At 39.5% G+C, this 25,187-nt stretch overlaps 1 protein-coding gene across 5 annotated transcripts in view; it reads left to right on the top strand.

Annotated features, from left to right (window-relative positions):
• The first annotated feature begins 443 nt into the window (after positions 1-443).
• Positions 444-25,187, top strand: part of ADGRL3 (adhesion G protein-coupled receptor L3) — an 870,179-nt gene continuing 845,435 nt past the window's right edge. For all 5 annotated transcript variants that reach the window (XM_066233208.1, XM_066233205.1, XM_066233207.1 and 2 more), the window contains exon 1: positions 444-1,861. The gene's annotated coding sequence lies outside the window, so the exon portion shown is untranslated. The remainder of the gene's footprint in view (positions 1,862-25,187) is intronic.

The following is a 25,187-nucleotide window of genomic DNA, read 5'->3' as shown; positions in this document are numbered from 1 at the left end:
TTTTAATCTGATTCAGTTTACTCACCTGGGGTGGAATGGAAGAGGAAGAGAGAGTGGGAGAAGGCGAGGAAGATGAGGAGAGAAAGACATGGGGGAGGAGGAAGAAAGAAAAAGAAAGAGAGACAGAGGGAGAGAGCGAGAGCGAGAGCGAGAGCGAGAGCGAGAGCGAGAGAGAGAGAGAGAGAGAGAGAGAGAAAGAGATGCCTCAAAGCTGCCAGGAGGGGTACCCTTTGTTTGATAAACCCTGAAAGGGAAGCCTCTTGTAGCAGCAGCCCTCTCCTTTTCCCACCTCCAACCGTTTGCCGAGCTGCTAGGTGGAGCCCGTGCGGCGGAGCCCGAGTTTACTCCAGATCCGGGTTTTGCCTGCCACCCCTTTCCCCGGCGCGAGCCCCCTCCCCGGCTCCAGGCGCTCGCGGAGCTCGCCCGCCCGCGGTTCATTCTGGCCTTGGCTCCGGCCCCGGCTGCACTCGCCGAGCGCTGGCTGCACGGCCCCGGCGCGCCCGCGCCCGGACCGGCTTTCGGAGCGTCGCCCGGTCGCCGGCTTGTCCGGCAACGCTTGCCCCAGTTCCCAGGAGCGGGGATGCAGATACTGCCGCTGGTCCGGGTGGGCGCCCCCGCCGCTGCTGGCTTTTCCCGGACTGCTGCTTGTTGCCTCCGCTCCCGCAGCTGCTGCTGCTGCCGCCTGTGACTCGCCCCCTCCCCTTTCTTTCTTCCCTTTTTGCCTCCGTCCTCCTTCTCCGGTGTGCGCGCGCGCGGGTTGCACGGTTTGCTTTGGCAGGAGCTCTCTCGTGTGTGCGCGTGTGTGAGTGTGCGTGTCTGGAGAGCGCCAGAGCCTGGCTCGTTCTCGGCTAGTCCAAGAAGAGAAAGAACAGAAGAGGCGGCGGCGCGGAGCCCGGGGCCGCGCAATGAAGCACCCACATGCCCGCAGCTGCCCGGCCCGGCGGGCGAGCTAATCAGCTAACCCCCGGACTCGAGGCTCCGCGGCCCCCGGGACGCAGCCCTCGTCGGCTGGGCGCCCGCTCCGCCCGCGCGCCCCCCCTGTGCACCCGGGAAGGAGTTTGCGTGGCTCTCGCTCCGGCTCTTGGCGCAGGTTGCGCGAGCGAAAAGCGACCCTCGGCGGGGAGAGAACCTCGAGTGGAGAAGGAGAAGGAGGAGGAGGAGGGTTTGGCGAAGAAGCCACCCCTGGCCCTCGCGGTTCCCCCTACCTATTCCATCGCTCCCGCTCCCAGACCGAAAAGGGAGGACGACGAAGAAGAAGAAAAAGAAAGAGAAGGGGGTGGGGTGGGAGAACTGGATATAAAGATCGGCTGGGGGGGGATGGTGGAAGATTTTTGGTCTCTTCAGCAGCGTCTTTTCATAAGCGGCAGCAGCAGCAGGAGGAGAAGCAGCCTCGGCTATGACTGCCGCATGTTAATAGCTGCCGCTGGGGTCCCTCGGCTGCTGCTGGAGACAGAGCTTGACTCCGAAGTTGTGCAACTGTGGACTGGGAGAGACATTTGAACCCTCCTCTCTCTTGGCTCCGATTTTACCCCCTCGGTGTGTGTGAAGCCAAGGAACGTAAAGGAAGACAAGCATTTGGTTCTTTTTATTTTTACCCCCTTTCTCGCCTTTCTCCATGGCTTTGTAAGCAGAAGAAAGGGGAAAGGAGAGACTTTTTGTTGCTTCCTTGGCTGGGGTTTTTACCCTCCTGCTGCCTTCTTCTGCGCTTTGGTTATCATTCTATGCCGAGTGTGGCGGGGGTGTCTGCTGGGGCCGGTTAGTCCTTTGCCCGGGGCTCCATGGCTGGATTGTGGAAACTGCACCCGGCTGCAGGTTGTTGAGCAACTGATGGGACGATCTCAGGGACCGGCGCTTACGAAAGGTAATGTATTCTTCTTACTTCCTAATAGTGGTGGCCGGCGTCCGCGGGGCGGGCAGCCGGGGAGGGGGAAGGGTGCGGATCCACTCGCACTCGCCCTTCCACTCACACAGTCGCCCGCACACGCACTCATCCGGTTGCGATGCGGGGAGGGAAGGGAGCCTCTTGGCTGGTGGGCGCCGGGGGTTGGCACCGGGTGGAGGTTTTTCCAGTTCTTGGGCGATTTGGCGGCCGAGCGGGATGAGGGGAGAGCAGACCCGGTGCATTCGCAGTCCAGCACGCTGGGGTGTAGGAACGGTTTCCATCCCGGGAATTTTCCCTCCCCTCTCACCCCAGTGTCATCCTCCGGAGGGGGCTGAAAGCAGACCAGGGGGCGCCTTCTCTTCTCCTGCCCCGAGCCGGTGCCGCTGGCGGCGGGAGCAGGCTGGAGGACCGATAGACATCGGGTGAGGAGCCGGGCTCCTGGGTGATGGGGACGAGGGGTGGCGAGCCTACCGCGATCTTCCGCAGACACTTGCCTGGACCGTCTGCGGTGGCCCCGTGTGCCCAGGTTGCGCCCCTGAGTCGTGGAGCCGGGCTGCTTCCCTGCACCCCGCGCGTTGTGTCCCCTTCACGGCAGTTTGCTTTATACCTGCTTGCTCAGGCTTTGTTAGGCGGTTTGATTGGAGAAAGGTGCCACTTTCTTGGGTGGCCCACGGCGGCGCGGTGTTGGGAGCGGGCACGGGTTGGATGGGTTTGGAGGTGGCTGTTGCAGGAATTCGGGTGGCCGGGGCGCAGGAGCGAGGCGGGCAGAGTACTGCTGGCCGCGGTCTGCTGAGTTACAGGTAGGAGGGCGGGCGCTCCGGAGCTTCTCGCGGGAGAAGGGGAAGCTCCAGGCTGCCTCGGATAGAGGGTGCCACTGCGCCCCCCGCCCCTGAAGCGGGGGAGCTATGCTTGCCAGCCCCCCCAGCAGTACTGGTGGGAGGGTGTGTATGGGGGGCGCAACTCACCCCACCCGGGTGAGTTGGCAGCGGTGCGGCGTGTGCGTGCCTGTGTGTGCGTGTTCGTGCGCTCTGGGGACGGCCGGGAGGTATTTGCGGGGACGGCAGATCTGGTGCTACTTGAGCGGAGCTTGCTTATCGAAGTCGCCTGGGATCCGCTTAACTGGAAAATCTGGTTTGAGGAGGCCGGGGGAGGGGACATAGGTTTTATGGGAAGCCTCACAGTGTCCCCTTTCCCCAGCGAGGAGCACCTCTACGGGATGCGTGCGGCGCGTGAGAGTCTCTGGCGCAGCGCCGGTCGCACCCCAGATTGGCCCTGATGAGGACCGAGGAAGGGATAGTGTAGTCATCTCTCCAGCAGATTGAAATAACCGGGTGAAGCCAGCCTAACCCCTGGTCCCTGGAATTTTCTGGCCACTGCCCTCACTCGGATAGAAACATGCGCTGCTTTATTTATGGCCAGAGATATCATAGCAATTGGGCGAACTGGAGGCATGCGAGCCACCTCTGGGTGTCTCCTCCGCGTGTCTGTGTGTGATCCTGCCTGCGGTAGTTAGAGCACGTTGTAAACAGCGGTGTAAGCAGCCCTGCCACAGTCTCCTTCACACCCGAACCTAGTGCTGTCTGTTGTGTTTACTTTCCTGGGTGGATTAACCATTAGGAAGTATAAGCCTTCTCGCACCTCTGATTTTACATCCTTCCAGCCAGATGCTGGGGAAATGAGGAGACGCATAGACCCTGGCAGGAAGGAAAAATTGCCTTCTGTGTTTTGCTTTGAAGCAAATAGGCGCTCTGCTAATTTAGTGTCATATGGGCTAGAAACCTAGTTAAAGAATGCCATTTTAAAATCTACAAAGAATCATTTCTTTGGTAATGTTTTGTTTGGAGGATGTTCTTTATTTCCCTATGAGATTAAACAGTATTTAGCCAGATTTCTCTGGTACATATTTCAGCTGTAATGGTACTAAATGACCTGGAGTTCCCAGTGTCCCGTTTGTCTATATGTGGATGACAGATAGAATTGTCAGTTCTTTTATAGTTATTATGAAAAGAGGTTTTCAGATAATTTGTGTAGAAGTTAAAAGGATATTTGCATTGAAAATCTCTTAGCTTCGTTCCACTATCATTTTTTTTAAAAGCCAAAAGCAAAGGTTAAAAACGTACAAAGATAAATAGTTGTGAAAAGTTGAAACTGCTTTTTAGTTTCAATAATTAAAAGATTAAATTCCTTAGTTGTAGATTAGCTATGACTGCTTTGGTGTTTGTTATAAGTGGCTATGTTCTGTTTCCTTTTAAAACTATAGTACTGTAAATATAAAAGGGTACTCTGTTTCTAGCTACTGTGATTTCCAGATTTCTTCCTTTTTGAGATCTTGACTTCTTGAAAAAGCTTAGGTAGCAAAGAAAAAAAAAGGGAATACAGAATCATTGATGCCAGATTTTGATTGTTATATTTTATGCGATATGGCGAGTGGTGGTCATCTGAAAAGGAAATTTAGAGAATTGAGATTTAACTCCTGAAAATCCAGCTTCCTATCTTTGTTTCATTTCTAGAGGGTACGTGTTAAAGTCTTTACACTTGCAAATATTTCTGAAGATTAAAGAATACTTGTTCTCTCATTTTAGATCTAATCGCCATGATTCCAAAACCTTCCATTAGAAGATCTGCTCAGATCTGTTCTTTGTTTCCTAGCAGCATGTTTCCTAGCAGTCATACATTCCACAGGTCCTGATGTCATTAGAACTGTGTCTGTCAGGGTATTGTGCTGTCTTGAGCTGAAGGTGAACGTGTCAGAGTGCTTGAATGCCATTCCATAGCACTTCTTTATCACTGACTAGCCAGTAACCTGCTCCATTGGTGTATAGGGTTAACTGGACTGTTTCTATGAACTTGGAGTACAAGGAATGATTAGTATAGAGATTTATGTAAACTATTTAAATTCTTCAGATAGATATGCTAGGTTGCATCAGGCATCCCTGGCCTGAAGAGTGATAAGCCAACATGTGATTTGCCTGATGGGTAAATGCTTTTGATGTCTCATTTTAAGTTGCTTGGTCTGATTATCCTTCAGATTGAGAGCTCTCTTCAAAACATGAATGAGCGATCTTTTAGACATGATTATTAAAATAATGATCTTCTTACATTTTGGGAGATTTAAATATTCCTTTTCACAGAAATAATAGTATGAGATGTACTGGCTCCAGCTACTGTGCCTGACATTGTTTCTGGTAATTAGTAAAGGCAAAATTTTGATGAACTTGATTTACCTTTGATTTCTTGGTGAACCATAGTCAAGGAAATCCTAAATAGGAAATTTTGAAAAGGTTTTAAAGTCAAAAGGATTGAAGTTAGTCAAATAACAGACATAACGCTAAATTGAATTGTTTTTCAGATTCGTTTGGACCACTTTAACTGCTGGTTGATACTGTCTTTTAAAAGGGCTGCCAAGTAGGAGTGACAGTTACTGTTAGAAGCGGGGGCATTTTTGCCTAGAATTCAGGAAAACTGGTTGTGATTTTTGTATGTAAGAACGAAGCGTGAGTTTGAGAAATGCTATGCAGTCTTCATTTAGCAGGGTATGAATGGCTAGCAAAGTTGGACCTAGAGGGAGATGCTCTTTCCTTAAATTTTGCAAATAATTATTTTCCCTTTGATTCTGAGATTTGCATTACATTCAAAATATGTACTTGCTCACATAGACATAAGTTGTATTGTAATTTAGCATTTGTTTGCCTTGAAGGACATATTTATGCTTAGATTACTATTGCATTTATGTCTTGTCTTTTATGCAAATGCATTTCCTTACAGAATACCCTATTTTATAATAAAATGTGAAACATTCAAATATGAGCAAGGTCTCTGTGAAATTTCCCTTTTGTTATCTGTGTGTTTATGTGTGGGTGTGTGGGTATGTGGTTAGGAAGTTGTTCATCAGTGGGGAGAAAAATCCAGATTTTTTGTTCATTCTGATTTTGATATTGGTGTTTGTTGGTCAGTTTGAGAAAGTAGGTAAGTATGCCTCGTGATAGCAATTATGAGGCCTAAAATGTGTATATTTCCCCAACCATTTAATGGCATTTCCCTGGTGTGAGTATCCATGTGGTCCAATTAAATTAAATCTATTGCATAAGTAGCCAGGTGTAATTTTTTCCCTTAAAATTGTGAAGTGTTTTTCATGTATTTACAAATAACTGCTCACAAAAATTAGGGGATTTCTTATCGCTTCATATTCATTTTGAAAGATCCCCTAATTTTTGTGAGCAGTATATAAAATATATTTTAAAACCTAGCTGTCTTACTCTGGATTAATCGAACTTCTTTACTGTATTAGGGAGTGGGTAAAAGGGGAGACGTCTTCCTATATTTGTTCCTGACAGATTCTCTGGATCTTAGTAATTTGTTTTGTTCATACCGCAAACAAGAATGCAAATGTCTTTATAAGAGTGACTATGTATAGTAGAAGATGTTAATATTTGGTCCATGTTTTTCAATAATTTAAATGGAATATTGTTGGTGGTTATCTTAGTTATCGTGAACGTTTTCTATGGGATGGAAAAATAAATTAGCCAATTGAATATTTCTGTCTGGTAAAACTTCTGTTTTCTGTCAGTTACTTTGTAGAGCAGACTGTCTCTCTCCTCAGTTTGGGTTCTGGGGAAACCTGTGGGTTCTTCAGATCTTTTCAGGTCTGTTAAGAGAAAACATTGTCATAATAACACTATGTTGTTATTTGCTGTTCATTCTCATACTTTAACAAGTGTGCAGTGGCGTTTTCCAGAAGGTACTTGATATGTGATGACATCATTGTTCTGATGGCATATGGCACGTGTGGTTGTGTTTAAATTTTTCCCAGTTTAACTATGAACACATAAATATTGATAGTTATTACCAACAGAATCCAAAGTTGCTTTAGGTAATCAATTTTTTAAACATGTGAATAGGTCTGAGGTCCAGAGAATCTGAGAACTGCTGATACTGACTTGTTAAAGATCCGCCTCCTTCACTCCCAAGTCTTACCCATTTAACCATATAAGGAGCCGCCTAGGATGGGAAAACAAGTGGATTGTTCAGTTTTCAAAAGATACAGTCGGGCTGGAAATTTAATTACTTATTTGATACTTTTATTATTTTCGTTGCAATGCAGAAACCATGTCTTTAACTGTTTTAGTCTCCAGTTAGTGAAACTGAAGCTTTGAAACTACTGGGTCTCTAGCCTGAACCCTGACAGTAGCAAAGGAGCTAACGGGGAAAATGAAAATCTGGGCCCAGGTCTTGACATTTTGCTATCTGGAGAAGCAGAATGGCGTGGTGGTGGAGAGAATGGACTTGGCGATGTGTTTGCCTAGGTTTGGTAAATTATATGACTTTGGGCAAGATACCAGATCTCTCTATGCCTCAATTTCCTGATGTGTTTTAATGGGTATAACAGTTGCACCTAATTCATAGGTTGTTGTGAAGATTTTATGGGAAAATACATGCAAAATGCTTGAACGAGTTCTAGACACATAATACATATGCAACTGTTTGTTGCTGTCATTATTATAATTTACTAAGTCTCATGAGGGCCCCAGGAAACATTAATCTACTCCCCATATGACTCAGATATGTGGTGGTTTCACCTCATTGCTTTAGGTCTTAAAACACTATTAAATTTGAAAATGTCATGTAAAAGATAATCTTGTCTTTATTTTACCCTCCCAATTTAAAACACACGAAGAGTTTTGGGGTTGTTTTTAATACTATAAATTAATAAAATAATCTTTCTTAGCTTGGGCTAAGTTATCAGTTGGGTAAAGTATGAATGCCCAATTAAAACTAGATTTCAAAGACCCTAATTGAATATTTATATGTCTTGGGGATTATTAGGGAGGAAATCACTTTTCTGAGGTGATATCAAGAGGACTCACTAAACTCTTAGTCAGTTAATCACTAGCTAAGCATCACAACAGATTATTTTTAGGGAAAAGGATCCATGGGGTAATTACATACCCTAGTTCAGTTTGTTTGTGAATAGTTATATGCCTAATGAGTAACAGAAGCTCCCACTTTAGGATTTGCTTTATTAGATACTTAACTTTAAAGATGAACTGTAATACTTTTGAATGGCACTTTAGCGTCTATTTAAAAACTAAATAAATATATTTATAAATTTTATACATATATGTATGTATGTATTTCCATGGCTAAATACTTCACTTATACCTGTCATAATGAAATTAGTACCACAGCACTTAATCTATTCCAGCACTGTGGTTAATCCTAATTTACAGTTGTAAAAACAAAATTAAACTCTTCAGAAGGATGTAACTGGGTGCTGTTCCTAATTATGAACTTCTCAGAAATGGCCTTCAGAATGAGAGGAACTTGATATAATACCACTTCCATAACTCTCTAGCTCAGTCATCTCTATCTGTAAAATAACGGTAATGGTATCTACATTGCTGGTTTGGAGTGAGGAATAGGAAGTAAATAGAAAAGTACCTGAAAGACTGAGCATTTAATGAATTGGACCTGTCCTTACTGGTCATAGTAGTATTAAAGATGTCCTTCATTGTGATTATTAAGAAAACTTAGCTAATCAAATATTTTCTTAATTGAAGAGTTTTTAATGAGCTATGAAAATTAATAGCATTTTCTTAAGCAGTTGAGAAATGTTTCATGTCTTTTGTCTTTCTTATGCTTTTCCTTTTCTCTTTTTTTAATCTTTTGTTAAGTACCTATTTCTAGGCTCTTAATCTTAATCTTAAAATGTTATGCTCTGTTACTAATTCCCTACCAAAAATCATAATACTGACAGGAAGATATTTTTGACAGCCACCAAGTGCCATGTCTGAAGATTGACTTTAAATCAAGTATAAAATGGAAGTAGCAAATTAATGTAAGCCTTTTAAATTAAACTTCCGATCATCTCTTCACATGGCATCAGCGGCTCCTTCAGTTTTAACTGCATCAGAATTTTCTATGATGTCATCGCCAAATCATTATAAACTTTTAAGATTTAAGGATTCCAATACTTTTAAAAGATTTATAATCCCAAAATTTATGTCTTTATAAGAATGTTATAAGTGCAGATGAACTCTTAAAACTCAGAACCCAAAGTTGCTTTTAAGACTACAGGTGGGGAAAGGGTCATAAATAAGACCTAATATTAGAATTAACAATGTGTCTTTCAGTAACAATTGCCCATAAGAGAAGTTACTAAAATGCATGACTTGTCCCTATTGTTATCCAACATTTATGTTAAAATGGAAAGAGGAAAAGAGTGTACAACATGGTAGGTGGTAAGAAGAAATAAAAAAATAAGCTGCTCATTGGACAACTGACTTACTAAATTGTACCAGACTTAAGTGTTTTTAAAGTATGATTCAAAAAAACGAAAGTCAAGTAGAAAGGACACCCCCTTCTGTTTGATCAGTTTGTGTTGATGTTTATGTGTCCCACAGAGGCAGAGTGTGTTACTATTCAAGACAGCCCCAGCAACTCCACAGTAGCCTGAGCCTGTGAGAATAGGGGAGAGACTCAAGCCCAGTTTTTGATGTTCTGCATGGGTGGGTAACCTGAATACTAAAATACATTCCATTGACAGCTGACCCTGTAAGAGACTTTCAACAGTCTCTTGTTTTGTTTTGGTTTGTTTTTTCCCTCTTTTCCTTTCCTCAAACCTCTTCCAAATTCTTTTGAGTAAGAGGAATTAGTCCTAATGGTCATCTTTTGTATGAGATTTTATTTCTGTCAAGAATGGAAGGGCTCAACTGGTTTATATTTTTATCTATTTGTTTTTTCTTCCTTCCAATTTTCAGTGTTCTTGATTTGCCAATGGCTGATGGTGGTTGTCTGAACCTTGAATCAGAATACTGATCGTGACTTCAGTGAGTGGACAAATAGTCTATTGAGAAATAGTTTTGTGTTAACTTGAGGCATGTGTATATCTAGACTTGATTCTTTATATTGACTTTAACTGTTGAATTTATTGAGTTTTAATCATATTACTAACTGTAGTTGACTTTGGAAGAAGACCTAAAACAACCATTTTCTTTTATAATACTATACATCATTTTTGGAATGTTAGACATTTTCAGTTAAATTTCATTTTAAGTTTATATAATTTTTATGTATGACAGTAAATATTATTTTACAGTCATTCCAGAATGCTGCATCATCTTATTTGTCATATGGACTTAAATTTACCTTACAAGATTTAGTAGATTGGGGGTAATTCTTTATTTAAAAAAAAATTCCAACTAGGATTAGGCCAAATGATTACTTTATTTTTCTTACCTAAACAATCTTGGTGAAGGATACAGGTTTACCTAGGCACCAGAAAAAAAAATAGCACCTTGAATACCACTAGGATTCTTCTCCAGTTGCATGTCCCTACACACTTTTCCTTCTCTGTGGATGCTTTCCCTTTCATCACAATTGGAATTAGGTACCCAGTTTTAGTTCAATCTATTATCGCAGCGTAGAGGAGTCATAAAGGATATTGCAGTTCCTCTGTGGATGGACAGATAACTTGAAGGGAAGACTCAGTTAAAGAGGGGATCTTGTCCACAGAAAAAGGCAGAGGAATTGATAAAACCTGAGTGTCCACTACAATGATCCTTTGTAATGGAGACATACCAGGCATTGAGAGAATTGGTTAGGAAAAAACATTAAAAATGAGTTTACTCTTTTCCTTTATGCAGCCAAAGTGATTTTGGAAAATGGTTTCTTACTCACTTGATTCAGAAAACTTATCAGAAACATACACATCAAGAGATTCAGATCTTCAGATTCCAAAGCACCTATGAAACTGTCTGTTATCAAAGAGGCTGTGCATATCTGAAAAGCCACCAGATATCTAAAAGATGTCATTTACGTAAGCAACACTTGCATTCCATCACACAATGATGGAGTTGCTATTATTGCACAATGCCAAACGGGCACCGGACAAAGGATGGGTGGCACACAGATGGGTGGCTGAGTTTTTGCTACTCATGCTTAAAAATGCAGAGATGAATGCTGATCATACAGGTTTAAATGTGGACTTTTTAGACATTGAGTGAACAAAACCCCCAAGATATATCACTGGCCATAAAATAGAGCTCATGTTTGAATTAAATCATGAGAGAGCTCCACCAGCCACATTTTGATGGTCCTTACTGAAAAGGAATAAATTGTTCCTAAACCAGGAATGGATGTTGCACATAAGAAAAAGTTATCCCAGAAGAAACTAAAGAAACAGAAACTTAGAAGAATAAGTACAGCACAAAATGAATGCAAATAGTAGTAAAAGCAGAAAAAAAATGTGTTTGTAGATATGAATCTATCTAGATTATTACAAAATCTAGAGTCTGGGTAGTGTTTTATTCTGACACTCTTATCAGCTGAAATAAACTGGTGCTTTAGGGGTATTATCTGTATAATTTGGGAAACCTCCAGAATTTATTGTTTTTTTATTTTCCTGTATTCAAAACAGAAAAGAGCATTGTTGTTGTTTCTTTAAGTATCAACGCAATATAAATAGTAACACACAAGGTAATTTGGTGCATTTTTAAAGGTTAGAAGAATTCTTAATTAGAAGAGCTCCCATGTACCTTCCTTATTATTGAAAATTTTTGAAAAATAAAAAGCACTAAAAATTAGTAGGCTGTCAACAATCTATTTTTATGTTTGACATTATTAAGCAAACTTTGCGAGTATTTCTTTTTTAGGGGCATTTGATTAAATGTGTGATCTTATCATGGTGAAACAGCCCGCTGGGCTGCCGACAGTAGTGTTCAGAAATGAAATTTGCTTAGAGCCTCTGAGCAGACATTTATTCAATGAGACCTTTCTTGAATAATGGATGATAGTGAGATTACAGTGGTACGTATGTGTATTTTCTTCCTTGAATATAGGAGTGTTGAGATAGAACAACAACAAAAATGTAATGGGGTATGAAGGGAAACATTAGATTTATAAATGTGAACTTAACCTACTTTATTACAAATGAATGAACTATCTGTATGAGGGACTCATAGTATCATTGTCAAAGGATAGCATGCTGGTCCATGTGCTTTGTGTTACTAATCTTTCTGTTTTATTTCCTTTCTTGCTCTACTGTCTTTTAGGCTTGTAGATGTTATCCTGGAATTTCTGCTATTATCCTAATATGTATCAGTTATGCATGTTCTTTGATTCTAATTGAATGCTACTAATCACTGAATTTTGATTCCCATTCATTCTCTTCTGTGCAGCTTGTTCTGCATTTGAATGATCATAATTTAATAGTTTTTTATGATTGTAGTATGTGTTCCTATTGAATAATTGTGAAATATAGATATACACTTACCAAAACAGAAATCATCCAATATATCATAATAAAGTGGTACCTTGCATTGTTCACAGAAATGAGTTCATACATATTTTTTAATTGGTTCTACATGGCCTGACCAGGCGGTGGCACAGAGGATAGAGCATCAGACTGGGGTATGGAAGGACCCAGGTTGGAGACACCGAGGTCGCCAGCTTGAGCGCGGGCTCATGTGGTTTGAGCAAAAAGCTCACCAACTTGGACCCAAGGTCGCTGGCTCAAGCAAGGGGTTACTCGGTCTGCTGAAGGCCCACCGTCAAGGCACATATGAGAAAGCAATTAATGAACAACTAAGGTGTTGCAACGAAAAACTGATGATTGATACTTCTCATCTCTCTTCGTTCCTGTCTGTTTATCCCTCTCTCTGACTCTCTTTCTGTCCCTGTTTAAAAAAAAAATGGTTATACATGTATTTTACCCATGTATTTTATGTTCTTGTGTTTGTTTTTGTGGTAATGAGGTTAAAATTTTACTATGCCATTTTTTTGAAAGCATTTTTTAATATTGTAAACTATTTTATCGTGTGGATATACTATGATTTACTTAACCTTTTTTTATTCACGTGACTTGTCATATTTTGCAAGGATGAGTAATGTACAGTTTGGTCCATCCTCTGGTGATTTCTGTAGCACAGATTCCTTGAAGTGCAGTTACTGGGACAAGAGTAAATAATTAGTTTGACTTTAACTACTTGGTTACAGTGATTCATGCACATTATTGTCCTCTGTGTATAACTGGTTCTCCTAACTTCTTGGAAAATTTTAAGAATTCTAACTCTCCATTAAGTTTAATTAATAAAAATTAATAACTTACTAATGGTTTAGTAATTCTTAAGAATTCTAACATATATAAATATATAAAAGCTGAAACAGTAAAATAGTAATAAAAAATGAAATTTAAATGGGACGTTGCCTAATGTCTTTGAGTTTGCCATAATATTAAAACAAAACAGTACAATGAAACTGACCTGTGAAGAATCAAGAAGTCTACCATCCACTTTAGGTCCCCATAAACTTTCATATTTTAGGTTTCTGCTCTGAATGAGCCTCTTATCTCATAAGTTCATCTAAATCATGAACTTAAAGTTCTTTATTTAAGCTCTTATGGAACAAGAAAATCAGTGGGCTTTGTTTGGGCAGTTATGAAATTTAAGTATAAAAGGTAAAATGGAGTATGTCAAATGGAGAATTTGTCTAGTAAGGTGTCTTGTAAGTCAAATGGAGAAAAAAAAACTGTAGGTGTATAATGTGACTTTTATCATTTTTACAGTAATGCAGTACCTACTGAATTTGATTTCATTAGTTGTTTCTTTTTGCTGGAGAGACTTAACAATTCTATTTTAAACAGCATCTTTGTGACTTCTGCTTCCAAATATGAAGACATATATTTAAGGTATATTTCCAGCATTCAGAATAGAAGCCTAGTCTTACTTCCAGGTCTATATTTTCTTTAAATCTGCATCAGAACATATTTATAGGACAGTTTAATGCTTGATTAATAAAGAGTCTATAACTGAATAAATGTGCTTTATGGACATAGAAGAAACAATTGAATGAGAAAGCAGTTTTTGCAGTTAGTGTTGCAAGATAAATTCAAGTGACATTGAAGATTGTTCTGTACCTGCGTGTGGAATAATCAAGTCATTGAAGGCATCTTAAAAGGCACACATTTAAACTCTTAAAAATATTTAAAAATTTTTCCACTTGCGGCCCTGGCCAGTTGGCTCAGCGGTAGAGCGTCGGCCTAGCGTGCGGAGGACCCGGGTTTGATTCCCGGCCAGGGCACATAGGAGAAGCGCCCATTTGCTTCTCCACCCCTCCGCCGCGCCTTCCTCTCTGTCTCTCTCTTCCCCTCCCGCAGCCAAGGCTCCATTGGAGCAAAGATGGCCCGGGCGCTGGGGATGGCTCTGTGGCCTCTGCCCCAGGCGCTAGAGTGGCTCTGGTCGCAACATGGCGACGCCCAGGATGGGCAGAGCATCGCCCCCTGGTGGGCAGAGCGTCGCCCCCTGGTGGGCGTGCCGGGTGGATCCCGGTCGGGCGCATGCGGGAGTCTGTCTGACTGTCTCTCCCTGTTTCCAGCTTCAGAAAAATGCAAAAAAAAAAAAAAAAAAAAAAATTTTTCCACTTGCTAATCAAGGGATGTAAAGTTTCATTAATGCAAGATTAGTACTTTCTAGAAATCTGCTGTATAATACTGTTCCAGTAGTTACCAGTATTATATTGTACACTTGTAACTCTGTTAAGATAAGAAGGTAAATCTCATGTTAAGTTTTCTTACCATAATAATAATAAAAGTACAATTAAGTTCTCAAGAACTGTGGTAACTTGCCCAAAGTGACATGACTGGTTTATAGCCTCTGCTGCCTTCTTTAGAGGAATTTCTGTCTTTTCCTTAAGGGTTCCCATTTCTGATTTCAGGCATGGCATTGCCACTATGTAGCTATATCACATTTATCATACAGCTTCTTTAGTTTGTTTTGTAAATAGGGCATAGAACTGGGGTGCTTTCTCTCTAAAACAGCCATGAGAGAAAATGAAATGGTAAAGCTCACTATCATAGAATGTTTCTGCTTGGAAGTTTATCTTTTCAAGAATCTTAACCTAATGGATAGCTGATAATATAAAAAAAATTTTTGTTACATTCTTCTTAAAGAGCTCTTACACAGTACTGAATATGGTAATAGCATATTTAAACAGGATCAAACAGGCTAGCCTTATTTTTGTGAGGGTTTAGAAAGAAATTGACATCAAGTTATTTTACATTCTTTAAAAAACATTAAGATTCTAATAAACTTTGTCATTATTCTCTACATTATATTTCTCTGCTATTAAGGGTACTGATGAGGTTTTTCTTTTTTTTTGAGGATACATGATTATAGGATTTTATATATATAGTTTCTTATTTCAGCTTTCTTTTCCTTATGTTTAGAGATCAAGTAAATTTTATACCCAGAGTTTTGGGTCCATGGTACAGTTATCTTAGATTAAGACAATTATAGTTTCTCTTCATTTATCAAATATATGTGTATACATTGAATATCAAACACTCACTGTTTCCCATTTTGTTCATGATTGAATTTACTTACATAAAATTATTACATAGTATTTTTTTTGTGTGTATTTTTCTGAAGTAGGAAACGGGGAGGCAGTCAGACAGACTCCTGTATGCGCCTGACCGGGATCCACCGGCATGCCCACTAGGGTGCGATGCTCTGCCCATCTGGGGTGTTGCTCTGTTGCAACCAGAGCCATTCTAGCACCTGAGGCAGAGGCCACAGAGCCATCCTCAGCGCCCGGGCCAACTTTGCTCCAATGGAGTCTTGGCTGTGGGAGGGGAAGAGAGAGACAGGAAGGAGAGGACGGGTGGATAAGCAGATGGGCACTTCTCCTGTGTTCCCTGGCCGGGGATTGAACCCAGGACTCCTGCTGCCAGGCCGACACTCTACCACTGAGCCAACCGGCCAGGGCATATTACATAGTATTTTAAGGTTTAAGGACTAACTTGTATTTAGTTTTACATTAAATGATTTTTATTGAAAGCAACTAGTGTGCATGAAAAGAAATACAAGACGCTGAATAAAATGTATATTGTTGAGAAGCAAAAAGTACCATAAAAAGGGAGCATAAGTTTGAGATTCAGCAATGCATGGTTTCCAGCCCTCTCTCTGTATGACCCTTGGGAAGGTACTTAGCCTCTCCATGCCTCAGTTTCCTTGTATATAAAATGGGAAGGTAAGTAATACCTTTCAGAGTTATTATGAGGATTATATGAGATAATATATATAAAACATGTAGCACACTGATCTGATAGCTTTTATTGTTTTATTAATTTTTGATCTGTTGTTGAAACTCTCCTCAAAGGGCCTCTAAATTGTTCTGCTTTTTTCCTGCAGTTCTCTAAAGACCAGCTTCATCAAGTCATTGATTTTTTCATACACTGTGTATTTTGTAGCACCAAATGTCTCCAGGACGCTGGGGATATGGAACATAGCATGGCAGAAAGAACCCCAGTTTTTAAAGCACTTGCAAAATCATGGCAATAAAGAATTATTAAGCAATGTATCTATTGTTAATTATTTAGTTAAAATTGTGGTAAGTGCTACAAAGGTCAAGTATGGAATGCCGTGCAAGTTATAGTTTATAGCAGCAGGATCAGACCTGGTCTGAGTTGGGGGGTGAGTGGGATATGGAAATACATCCCAGATGAAATGACATTTGAACTGAGATCAGAAGGTTGAGTAGGCAGCCCTAGAGAATGTGCTGGTTCACTGCTCCCTTCAAATTCTGTCATCAGAAGAGCTGATCTCAGTTACAAGCATGTTCTAGTGAAGGAGGTTAAGGGAGCTGAGTAAAGAGAAGAAATTTGAGCATAGCTGCCTTGATTTGGCAATAGGGACAAACACACCTTATGTTTTCATTTTACAGAGAAAGTAAATTAACATAGAGAATGTCCTGCCTGTAATATTAAATTTCAGAATGTCATAAAATAAACTACCTATTGACCATAAAGAATGATTAGGCATTGTAGATAAGAGATGAGAAGAATTCCTAAGATCTATATAGATACAGAAACCAAGATTTCTTGCTTACCTTTGGAGATATATATCTGTGTGTTTGCGACTGGAAGGGAGTTTTACTCCAGAAGGTTGGTGTCTTTTTTCTTTTCTGTTTTTAAAAGATTTTATTTATTGATTTTAGAGAGAGGAGAGAGAGAGAGAGAGAGAGAGAGAGAGAGAGAGAGAGAAAAGGCAGGGGAGGAGCAGGAAGCATTGACTAATTGTAGTTGCTCCTTGTATGTGCCATGACCAGGCAAGCCTGGGGTCTTGAACCAGTGACCTCAGCATTCCAGGTCAATGTTTTATCCACTGCACCACCACAGGTTGGGAAGAAGGTTGGTTCCTATTCATCCTTATTCTAACTTTCCCCCTTGCCTTTAGCTTATTAAATGTCTGGAGTCTTTTGGTCCTGAAGAACTCTGTAGAAGTGGAGGAAGTCTTTAGAAAAAATGGTGCTAAAATTTGGCATTGCTATGGTTATTACTCTTTACTTGTCAAAAGGCAGTAATAAAATACCAATTTGGAAAACAATTGTTAAGAGAAATGTAGTAGTTTCATTTAGTAGAGATAGTAGAATTAAGCTTATTTAAATTTGGGGGAGGCTTTCTGCATGTCATGATAAAGCAGATTCATTATTGTTAGAACAAATCATTTAATATTAATAAAATAATGGTAAATTATGTTTTGAAAAGAGATGGTATTTAAGAGTTTAAATAAAATGATGTGTGGTTTAAGACAATTGTCTTACTGGATGGAATAAAATTTTTAATGCAGGAAAATATATACTGTAGTAAGAAGATAGTAAATTTAGAATTATTAATCTTTTTCATTTGTTTATCAACAAATAGTCATTGCATGCTTCCTATGTGAAAAATTTAAAGCAATTGTGATGGTTATTAGAAAAGGGAAGTACTGGATTTTTTTTTAATTTTTTATTTATTTATTCATTTTAGAGAGGAGAGGGAGAGAAAGAGAGAGAGAGAGAGAGAGAAAGAAAGAGAAAGAGGGGAGAAGCTAGAAGCATCAACTCCCATATGTGCCTTGACCAGGCAAGCCCAGGGTTTCAAACCAGCAACCTCAGCATTTCCAGGTCGACACTTTATCCACTGCGCCACCACAGGTCAGGCAAAGTACTGGATTTTATGAGAACATTTGACTCGGAGATATCAGGTGTTACAGATAAGAGGTTTTCTCATCTTGCCAGGCTGTGGAAGGTAGGTAGGAATTAGCCAAGTGGACAGAAGAGAACTCCTGTCTCCAGGCCTAGAGGAAGAATGAGCTTGGTTCATGTGAGAAACTGAGAGAAGGTCCTAGGACTTAGAATGAAAGGATTAAGAGAGGAAGTGATATGAAATCTGGCTAGGGAAGTCAGTGGGAGTCCAGAATTTGTAGTTTTTTGGTTTTTTTAACTTAATTATTTTGGACTTTATCTTAGGAGTAATGGGAAGTCATTAAAGGTTTTAAACAGGGCAACAGTAAGATCAGATTTTCATTTTACAAAGATCATGTTAGCTGTTCCCTGTAGACGTCATTGGAGGAGGCACCCACTGGGAATGAGGAGAGACGTTAGAGGAGTGGCCGTGCTTCCGCCATGCCTTTCTCAGCTAGGATGTGTAGGACAGGCTTGTCTCTTTCTGGCCTCAGCTGATTCATGTATCAAGAAAGGGTTGGTACTAAATGATACTCTCTTCGACTCTGATATTCTATAACCTAATTACATTATAAAGATGTAGAGGAGCTACATGACAATGATTATTATTTAAATGATCTTATCTGAACTTATTAATTTTTATTGGTCTACCTATTGATATACTGCTTTAATGCCATATCCAGTTGATTAATCAGATTTATTTTTTTACCTGAAATTTAAAATCCATTCTTTAAAGACCTAGAGTACATATAACTAGAGTTTATTATATGTTTTTATTTTTAATACTGAATACAAATCAGACTGTCAGATGTTGGAACTACATGTAATTAAGTTAAGAAGGTTCAAAAAACATAGTTCTTTTCTCTTGGGCAAAGTGACTTATTTATAAATTTTCATTATTTAAGTTATTTAAGCAGTTCCTATTTTAACAATATCTGAAAACAGAGTACTGCATGTTTCTTGAAACACTATAGTGGTCATATAGTAAATAAAAGTGACAAATGCAAACATTGACTGTATGTAATTTAAGACATTTTAAGACATTTTATTTTTATATCTTTCATTAACAATTTAAATATTTTATTCTCCTCTTGTATTCTGTACTTATGACATTTTACGATGACTCTTGATTATTGCTCTTGTTTTTTACCTCTATGGAAGTGTAAGTCATTGAGGCCTGGGACTGTTTATAGTCTTTGTAACCCAGAGTACCTGATTATGTAAATGAGGTTTGTATTTTATGTTGATAGGTGTTTTTTTATTTATTTTTTTTATTTTTATTTTTTTTAATTTTTTTTACTCATTTTAGAAAGGAGAGAGAGAGAGGAGAAAGAGAGAGAGAGAGAAGGGGGGAGGAGCAGGAAGCATCAACTCCCATATGTGCCTTGACCAGGCAAGCCCAGGGTTTTGAACCGGCGACCTCAGCATTTCCAGGTCGACGCTTTATCCACTGCGCCACCACAGGTCAGGCGATAGGTGTTTTTTTAAAAGGTGGGGTGTAATACATTAGAAAATCATTGTACATAAAATCCATCTTCTATGGTTGAAAAGTTAATAGCTAATAACTTGGCTGTGTCTATGAGACAGTAACTTAGAACATGAGCTTTAGGGTCAGATAAACTTGAGCCTGAACCTTGGAACCACTATGTAACACTTATGCGACTTTTGGTCATTTTCAGAGCCTCAGTTTACTCTCTCTATCATTGGGTTAATGGTATCTATTTCATGACCTTTTCATGATAAGTTGCCTTAATCAACTATTTTTAGAATTCGAAGAAAATAGCTTATTTTAAAAGAGACAATTATGCCTGACCAGGCAGTGGCACCATGAATAGAGAGTAAGGCTGGGATGCAGAGGACTCAGTTTCAAAACCCTGAGGTCGCTAGTTTGAGTGTGAGCTCATCCGGCTTGAGCATGGGCTCACCAGCTTGAACAAGGGGTCATGATCGCTGGCTTGAAACCCAAGGGGTCATGATCGCTGGCTTGAAGCCCAAGGTTGTTGGCTTGAGCGTAAGTTTGCTGGCTAGAACAAGGGGTCACTTGCTCTGCTGTAGCCTCCTCCCTGGTCAAGGCACATATGAGAAAGCAATCAATAAACAACTAAGGAGGTGCAACAAAGTATTGATGCTTCTCATCTCTCTCCCTTCCTGTCTGTCCCTATCTGTCCCTCTCTCTCTCACTCTGTCTCTGTCAAAAAAAATACTATTACTAGTATTTATAGTAAATACTATTACTATCACAAAAAAAATTATGTTACAAAGGATAGGATATCATCTCAGAGTCCTTTATCTTGAATACATTTATCTCTTGTTGAATGGAGTTCAGTTTTATAAACACAGGACACAATGAGAAATAATAAGTATTAGCCAATTTTTGAGGAAAAAAAATCTACCACTAGCATGCATAATAAAAATAGTATAGTTTTCAAAACTGTTTTGAAGCCAGGTGTTCTGAAAGCATTTTCAAATGTGTATAAACTAGGACTTGCTGCCCTTTGTACTTGGCCTGTGAGAACTTGCTCTTCAAACGTGCTCTTGTAATATGATGTCAATATTTGTGTCCTCTTGAAGAACTGCTATTTCAGTATAAGATATTCTCTGTTCTCTAATTATAGTATGTAGAAGAGATACAATTTTAAACCTCTTTTGACAGCTGAAAGGACTTTTTGAAAGAACATAGAAACCTTTAAATTATTGTTCTGGTTAACCAAACTTTACTTATAATCCTAACTTCTCTAAAAGTGAATTAGTAATTTTTCCATGAGTTTTTGAGTCTCTTATGGGAATTAACACTTCCTTCCATAATTAAATTATTTTATTATTTATTGTTTTCCAAACATTTGATTAAAAAGAACTGTTAAATGCAGGATGACATAGTTAAACCTATTTAAAGAAACTTATTTTGAATAAAATTGGGTAATAGTAGCATACCAGATGTTGCTAAGTTTTTAATTAGACATAAAAATATTCGTAATATAGTTTTGTCTAGCTGTCAGTTTAGATCAATGAATTCATTTCAATCAGCATGCTCACAGTAAAAAAAGAGGGGATATAATAACATTTTTTCAGCTACATTTGTTGAAAATAAATATTAATCTTCTATGTGGTTAAAACCACACTGTGCCAATTCCATCATAACTATAATTGTAGAGAAGCTTTTTAGATTTTTTTACCCTTATGAATTTTACTTGTTTTTATCCATCTGGAGGCATTGAATGAGATTCTACTTTTCATTTAGATGATAGGTCCATGTAGGTTTGTGCTAATCTTACAGTGCCCTGAAGCTACTTGTTAAGGCACTACTGAGTAGTTTATTCTCCAAACATGACGTTGTGCATGGTCAAGATCCTTCTTTCCTCCCAAAGCCAAACCACTTATCTTTTACATTTCTTTTAAATCCATTGCCATTCATGAGAGAATTTTAAACAATAATATTCTATATGTTCCTTGTTCTGTTTTCTTCTATAGTGTTAGTTAAGACTGACTGTTTCCAAAACTGTGCTTACTTGTCAGAAAATGGTGCATAAGCTAAAACACAAAAGGAAAACAAAACCCAGATTAACAAAACAAAACAAAATAAGGCATAAGGCAAAATAAATGTTAATTTTAAGCTCCATTAGAAATGCCAGTGAATGGAAATGCTGAGGTCGCCGGTTCGAAACCCTGGGCTTGCCTGGTCAAGGCACATATGGGAGTTGATGCTTCCAGCTCCTCCCCCCTTCTATCTCTCCATCTCTCCTCTCTCTCTCTCTCTCTCTCTGTCTCTCCCTCTCCTTTCTAAAATGAATAAATAATAAAAAAAAAAGAAATGCCAGTGAGAAGAATGGCAGAAAAGCGTGATAGGTGCAGAGGCCAAATTGTGAAGGAATGAGTTTACGTGTTCTAGTCCTCTTACTGTGCTGTCAAGAGAGGTGGAATGGAAACCTTGGACTATAAAGTAATTTCCTTAAATACAATTTTTTCTACCAATAATAGTTTTGAATTTAAATTTATATTCTTAAGAGCTTCTAATAATGTTATATATAAAGAGTGTTGTCCGGTGTCTCATGTTATGGGTATAATTGTTGTTTTTCTGTCTAGTATCTGGCAAGCTTGTAGAGAAAATTGGTAGCATAGCAGAAAACCTCTGTGAGCTGTAATAATTACCAGAGCTAATTGATTGTTCCAGTTTATGTAGATGTTTGTCCAGGGTATTTATTGAGGAAATGCAAGAAATAAAGATTGAAGTCAGAATTTCATTTCCACCTTTAAGAATAATTCTTAAGGCTGAGTCTCAGATTTATTATTATTATTTTTTAAGTCAGATTCTTTCTCTCATCTCAGTCTTTCTTCATGGTCTTTTCAGAAAGCAAGTTTTGAAAGGGTTCTTTTTAATTGGTGGATCGAAAATTGGTTGGAAGAATTTCACAAAATTCTCTTTGAAGAGAAATTAGAATGACAAGAAAAGAGGAGAAATCATAGCTGTAGTTTTACCTCCTCTTGATTTTACCGTGGTTTTGAGGAAAAAAGTAGAAAGTGTATTTGATTGGCTCTCTGCCAATCAAATGGATGCTACCTGCAACACTAGCAGTGAGCAAAGAGTGATGCAAAATTGTCCTTTTATGGATTCCTCATTGGCCTTCTTGCCTCAGCGACTTGATGAATTAAAAATAAAACAATACTCCTCGCTTCTCCTGAGACACAGTGGTTTTGAATGTAGGAGGAGAACCAGACTGGTTAGCAGTGATGTCAGTCAAATGCACACTTGTGTTTAAGATTTGTATGTCAAACTTGTAGGTGTTTTGCCCACACACTATGGGGTAACAACACGTATTTGAGTTTATTTTTTTTCTTAGTATTGAGGGTGTGTGTCTTAGTGCTTGTGACAGTGATTATCTGCACAGAAGAGGTAGGTAGTTTTGAGTTACCTTGTCATTCCTACCTTGTTTAGTTTCTGTCTGCCTCCCTGTGCCTTGTGAAGAAACCACAGTTTAGAAAGAAAGCAATCAGTTTCCAAGGGCAAAATGCAAACAGATCCCAGACTTTAAATGAATGATTTGTGGAAGTGGCAAAGTATTACATTCAGAAATGTGTGTTCACAAAATACTAGGTAAGTGTCTTTAAATTTATTCACCTTTCATTTTAATTTCTTGATGCATTGCCTACTTGGTCAACATTTTTCTATATTTGTAAGTGAGAACTTATTTTTGGGATAACTTTTTAAAGGTATATTTTTATTTCCAAAGTTAATATACCTAGGTAGGTCTTAAAGACAGATTTGCTGGAAATTTTATGTCTAATAAGCTACCTTGATTATTATTCTTCCAGCTTTCAGAAAACTTTAAATGCATTTGTTTTTGATAGTTAAAAATTTGGGGGTAGACAAATATCTAAACTTTGTTTATATGCCTTTATTTGGGTCTTTGTCAACTCTAAAAAGTATGCCACATGAATGTGGGAACTACTCTTATTCTTTAAAAGCGTATCATAATTTTGATATGGTAGTGACTAGCAACTTTAAATGTAAGAGTTTATTTTGGTCCACAAATGAAAACTTTTCAAATTACAGATTTATTGCTTACTAAAGCATCATATATTTGCATTTTTTTTAACTGAAGGAGGAAAAAATGTACTGGATCTTTCAGATTTTCTCTGGGCTAAATAAAGGAGAGTTGTGTTGTAAACCTTATATATTTTTAAGGCCAGTACATGCCTTGCAAATGAGAGTGTTTAAAATGCATGAGTAGAGGTTACAAATTCATAGTGGTCACTTTGAGGTGCAGAAATGAACATACAACTATTCATTGAGGGTACCTCCTTGACCTCTGTGGACCTGGTCCAGGGTCAACAAACAGCCTGGCTAACTTCTGTGCCACCTTAGGCTTATAGTCATTTAGGAACCCTGACAGGGCACTGCATGGGGAATGGTGTACTCCAAAAGTCTGCAAACACTCTGACAGCAATTTCCGATGCTTTCCGTAAGGCCGTAGAGCTTGGGACAGTCTGTATACAGTCCTCCTTTTTATTCAACTCCACCTTCTACACGCACTGCCAGCCCTCCCTGCCTTGCATGAATCCCCCACCATTGTGGAGACTGAGGACAGCCAAGTACCTCTTTCATGCTCCTTTTACTCTGTTCTCCAGACCTCTCACTTTTAGCCCAGAATCTGCTTTGTATTTTATTCTTTGGCCTAGAAAGGGGAAAAATCAGTTTATCATTTTACCCCCAGGTTGTAACTCATTCCTGGAATTTAGCAATTTGCACTCTGGTGCAATAGCATACCTGAGTGATCCCAGGGAATGGGAACAGCCACATTCTTTTGGTATCAGATTGTGCCCCGACATTTTCAGGGCTGGTAATGTGGGCTAGTGAGTTTCCCACCAAACCCTGCTGTCCTGGAGGTGATAGCTACCAGTGAAAGGCCAGTGTATGTGTGGCCTTTCCTTTCTCTCCTTCTTATCTCTATACTGATAAAGACATTTATCTTTCCATCTTACCCACCTCATCCTCAGTGCTGTCCTGTGGAAACAAACACAGTATCATTTAACTATCAAGTAGTATTTATTTTGTAAGATGCGTAGAAATCAGTACCAATACCATAGTCAAAATTTATCTGTGCAGGTAATTACAAATACCACATTGCATTCAAATCAGCCAAATATGTTACTATATTTTTACAGGCATTTGTGTAATAGGCATCTCTATTTTTACTTCCTTCTGCTCTTTGCTTGATATCCAGTTTACTCCCAGGGCTAAGCTGACTTCATTCCTAGAGAGGCAAGGTCACCGGTCAAAATTGTTCTTTGAGTGACAACCCTCGTGAATCAAGTCCTTTGGATATGGTCTTCTGTTTTTTTTCCTGGCCCATGATCAGAGTGAAGATCCAGTGACTATTTCCCTAGTCTTCCGTAATATATTTTCCATCACATCTTTAAAAAATTTTTGTTCTCTGAATCCTTTTCATAGAAGCTCTCAAGTTCTCATTTTTCCATAACAGCCTCTCAGAGTGTGCCTCACCCCCAGTCCCTGTCTTTGCAAAAATCACCATTTAACATTTATGAAGTCTGTTCTTGGGTTAGGGGTGAGTCACTTTTGCCAAGCTTAGATTTAGCTTTCTATTATGCTTTCAGTTTAAATATCATCATAAACATTATATTTCTAAACCCAATTACCACTATCCTGGTTCCCATCAGACATTAGCATAGCTGTTCCTCTAAGGTTGGTGAGGATTGTCTTAAGAATCTATACTTACCCACTTGGCTGAGATTAATGACTACTTTTTTAAAAGAAAACACCAGTTATTTTAGTTGTAACCAGATAATCTTTCAA

This window comes from Saccopteryx bilineata, chromosome 5 (genome assembly GCF_036850765.1).
Source record: "Saccopteryx bilineata isolate mSacBil1 chromosome 5, mSacBil1_pri_phased_curated, whole genome shotgun sequence".
NCBI lineage: Eukaryota > Metazoa > Chordata > Mammalia > Chiroptera > Emballonuridae > Saccopteryx > Saccopteryx bilineata.
Note: the sequence above shows the minus strand (reverse complement) of the source record. Positions and strands in the feature narration are given on the sequence as shown.